This window comes from Penaeus vannamei, chromosome 40 (genome assembly GCF_042767895.1).
Source record: "Penaeus vannamei isolate JL-2024 chromosome 40, ASM4276789v1, whole genome shotgun sequence".
Taxonomy (NCBI): domain Eukaryota; kingdom Metazoa; phylum Arthropoda; class Malacostraca; order Decapoda; family Penaeidae; genus Penaeus; species Penaeus vannamei.
Window position 1 is genome coordinate 17,092,067 of NC_091588.1, and position 5,000 is coordinate 17,097,066.

Sequence of the window (5,000 nt, forward strand, 5' to 3'; positions counted from 1 at the left end):
TATATATATATATATATATATATATATGTGTGTGTGTGTGTGTGTGTGTGTGTGTGTGTGTGTGTGTGTGTGTGTGTGTGTGTGTGTTTGTATATATATATATATATATATATATATATATATATATATATATATATATATATAAACCAATCGGCAGTGCTTAGTATAAATGGAAAGGCTGGGAGGAGGGGAAAAGTCCCTCCCACCCAGCAAGTGAGGCGGACTGTGGGCCCTGCTGGGAGGGCGACTGCTGGAGCGCAGGCTGGGAACGGGGACTACCCGTCTCGCCTGCGCTCTGGTGGCCGCCAGCCCAGAGTGAAGCTTGTGGGGGAAAGCCCTCGGGAACCCCACAGGCGGATGATGGGGCACGCAGCCCGCCACCCCCTTTTATATGGGGCAACGTCGGTGGGGGTGGCAGAGGTGGCATCCACCCGGAGCGACTGCCAGAGGCTGAACCTCAGGCGGGAAGTCAGGGTGGGGGCTTGGAACGTCCGTTCTTTGCGTCAGGATGATCGGTTGCCTCTACTGTCGAGGGAACTGGGGAGGCTGAGAGTTGAGGTGGCTGCTCTCTCGGAGGTGAGGAGGCCTGGCAGCGGCACGACCTGTGTAGGTGGCTACACCTATTACTGGTCGGGCCGCAGCGATGGCCACCATCTCCAGGGAGTAGCCATTGCCGTCTCCAGCAGACTCCAGCCCTCGGTAGTAGAGGTTACTCCTGTTGATGAGCGTATAATGGTATTGAGATTGAAGCTTTCTTTTGGCTTCATGTCTCTTATTGCTGTGTACGCTCCTACCGATGTTTGTAAACTTGACGTGAAAGAGATGTTCTACGCCAAACTTACATCTGTGGCAGACAGATGTCCCCGACGAGATATTCGCATTGTTCTGGGCGACTTCAATGCGGTATCTGGATGTGATCGAGCTGGCTATGAGATGTCTGTCGGTCCCCATGGTTCAGGTGCTGATGCCGGTAGCGAGAATAGCCTCCTTTTCCGGGACTTTGCTAGGTCCCAGAAATTGAGGATTTCTGGCTCCTGGTACCAGCGCCCAGACCCTCATCGCTGGACATGGTACAGTGATGCGGGTAACGCAGCCAAGGAGATCGACCACATACTTGTTAGCACTCGTTGGAGGATCCTTCAAAATTGCAGGGTGTACAGGAGTGCTGAGTTCTGTGGTACTGACCATAGATTGGTTGTGGCTACCCTCCGAGTCCACTTCAAAACCCACCAGCGGTCAAATGATCACCCTAGGGTGTTTCATTTGGACAGGCTGAGGGAGGGGGAGTGTGCCCGCGGGTTTGCTGAGGCAATCTCTGATCGTTTCGCAGTGCTTGGCAGTCTGACAGACCCTGTTCTTCTGTGGGATACCTTTAAGCGTGAAACGCTTGATGCAGCTCAAGATACGATTGGTGTACGCCCGAGAGCAGTACAGAATTCCATCTCGCGGGAGACACTGGAAGCCACAGATGCATGTCGTGCGGCTCGTCTGACAGGGGATCGGGAATTGCACCGTTCTCATGTGCGCAGAACTCGGTCCCTGTTAAGAAGGGACAAGGAACAGTTTATTAGGAGTCTTGCAGAGGAGGTAGAAGGCCATTTCTTAGTAAATGACCTTCGTCCTGCATACCAAGCCCTGAGAAAGCTGAACTCCAAGCCCTCTTCACAGGTGACAGCAGTTCGCTCAGTAAGTGGTCAAATCGTTTCAGATCCTGTTGCGGTGCGGGGACGTTGGGCTGAGTATTTTGAGCAGCTGTACCAGGTTGACCCACCAACAGTTAACTTGGATGCGGGTAGTGTCGAGATCCCGCTGCCAGATCCACCTATCAGTGAGGACCCTCCCTCCCTAACTGAAGTTAGGGGGGCGATTTCCAAGCTGAAGAGTGGTAAAGCAGCTGGTATCTGCGGCATACCAGCTGAACTGTTAAAGGCTGGTGGTGAACCTATGGCACGGGGGTTACATGCTGTCCTGGCTGCCATCTGGCAGTCCGGTTCCGTTCCTCCTGACCTGTTGAGGGGTGTGGTCATCCCTCTCTGGAAGGGGAAGGGGGACCGTTGGGACTGCAGCAATCACCGAGGCATCACACTGCTCAGTGTACCAGGCAAGGTTCTCGCCCACATCCTTCTGAGACGTATCAGAGACCATCTACTGAGGCACCAAAGACTGGAGCAATCCGGATTCACTCCTGGTAAGTCCACAATAGACCGTATCCTCGCGCTTCGAGTCATTGTAGAGCGCCGTCGTGAATTCGGGCGTGGGCTACTTGCAGCCTACATCGACCTCAAGAAGGCGTTCGATACGGTGCATCGGGAGTCACTTTGGGAGATCCTGAGGCTGAGAGGAATACCAACAAGGATTATTGGACTAATAGCAAGCCTGTATACTGGTACTGAAAGTGCTGTAAAGTGTGGTGGGGGCCTGTCGAGCTTCTTTCCTGTTAATTCAGGAGTGAGGCAAGGCTGTGTCCTTGCACCAACTCTTTTCAACACTTGCATGGACTGGATACTGGGCAGAGCTACTGTTCAAAGTCATTGTGGGGCAATGCTGGGCAATATCAAGGTTACAGACCTTGACTTTGCTGATGACGTTGCCATTCTATCTGAGTCTTTGGAAACCCTAGTGGCGGCTCTCGATGCATTTAGCAATGAAGCAAAGCCCCTGGGTCTAGAGGTCTCCTGGACCAAGACCAAGGTCCAGGAATTTGGGGACTTGATAGGAGAACCTGTTCAGTCGGTACGTGCTTGCGGCGAGGACATTGAAGTCACAGAGAGCTTTACATACCTTGGTAGTGTAGTTCATAACTCTGGGCTGTCAGACCATGAAGTCAGCAGACGGATTGGCCTGGCAGCAGGGGTCATGAACTCTCTCAACAAGAGTATTTGGAGATGTCGGTACCTGTGCAGAAGGACCAAGCTTCAGGTTTTCAAGGCCCTGATAATGCCAGTTTTGCTATACGGTAGCGAAACCTGGACATTGTCCTGTGCCTTGGAGGCTCGTCTTGAAGCCTTTTGCAATAGGTCCTTGCGCCAGATCATGGGGTACTGTTGGCGGGACCATGTGTCCAACCAACGGTTGCACCGTGAGACTGGCACAAGCCCTGTTATCTGCACAATCCGTGATCGCCAACTCAGGCTATACGGCCACCTGGCTCGCTTTCCTCAGGATGATCCTGCCCATCAGGTCGTCTCTATTCGAGACAACCCTGGGTGGAGGAGGCCTGTGGGACGACCGAGGAAGTCGTGGCTTGGGCAGATCGACCAAACCTGCCGTGATGAACTAGAGATGGGCCGAGTCCCTGCCTGGCGTCTAGCCATGAGGGATCCTCGTGGGTGGAAGCGAAGGGTGGATGCGGCTATGCGCCCCCGTCGGCGTCAGCCCCCATGATGATGATATATATAAATATACATATATGTATATATAAATATATATATGTATATATATATATATATATATATATATATGTATGTATATATATATATATATATATATATATATATATATACATATATACATATATGAACATAGAAGCTAACAATTATTTCCGTTTCTTATTAAGCAGCTTTGTATTTTGTTTTTTGACTTTCCTTATTATTTTACAAATTCCTTTTCGCGTTCGACTCCAACAAATGATTCAATCTTCCTTCGTATCAATAAGAAGGATTTCGCACAACTGATACGAGGAAATTCGACATGTCCTCGCAACAAAAGACGAGAATGTGCCTTCATATGCAAATGAAGTCGGCGAGCAAGACATGACCTGGTGACGGGAGAGCGAGTCACGACAAAGGCCAGACCCAGGAGAGGCAAAAGGCAGAAAGGAATGGAGAGAGAGTGAGAGAAAGAGAGAGAGAGAGAGTGAGTGAGACAGTGAGAGAGAGAGTGTGAGTGAGAGAGACAGTAAGAGAGAGAGAGAGAGAGATTGGGAATGTATGATAAAAGCCCGTAACATTTAAAATATCCGCTCTTGTTGGACAACCGACCAAGTGAGTAACGATGGAGAAGAGAGAGAGAGAGTACGAGAAAGAGAGAGAGAGGGGGAGGTAGAGAGGGAGGGAGAGACAGAGAGAAAGAAAGAGAGAGAGAGAGAGAGAGAAACAAAAGAATGTCAGTTACGGAAGAACATCTAGCGCCTCCCGTGACAGCTACACACGTTTATTGTCGATACGTAACCGAGCAAAACGTTGTAGTGAGGGTAACAAAAGGAGCGACGAGAGGGAAGGGCTGGATGGGCGTGGGCGGGTAAGGGTCTACTTTCCTGTAAAGATAAGGAACATGTTCACCTCCGGGACAAAGTTCAGAGGTCGTGCGATATACCAGACTTGTGAGTAACGCTTGCTAGCAATGAATTTCAGATTGTCGTCTTTAACATGAGGTAATGTTACCTTGTGTTCGTTTTACTGCGTGGGCTAGAGAAGGTAAAATGGATAAATCAGAAAAAAAAATCTTAAAGGCTTTGTGGAGACCAAGGCGAAAGGAGAAAGCGTAGGAGAGATAATGTAAAGATGAATAAATCAGTTAAAAAACGCATTATGGAGACCAAGGAGAAAGTTAACTCTGTAAATTAGTTCTGGAAAAAAGCCTAAAGGATTGTTTTTAACTCATTTCAGTGCATCGGCTCTCCATTGATGGCTGGCGACGGCTCATGCGCTCTTAAAACAAGAGCTATAACTGTTGTGGTAAACTTCGCTGTCTTCACTATCATACTATGGCTAATTTCATGCGTTTGCCTTGTTGCAGTGATATTCCTGATCAACCATTTTTATCAACCGCTAAGTTTTATTTCATAACTGACTGGCTGACTGACTAGCTGACTGACTAGCTGACTGACTGGCTGGCTGACTGACTGACTGACTGACTGACTGGCTGACTGACTGACTGGCTGGCTGACACTGATTGACTGACTGACTGACTAGCTGGCTGACTGACACTGATTGACTGATTGACTGACTGACTGACTGACACTGATTGACTGACTGGCTGGCTGACTGACTGGCTGACTG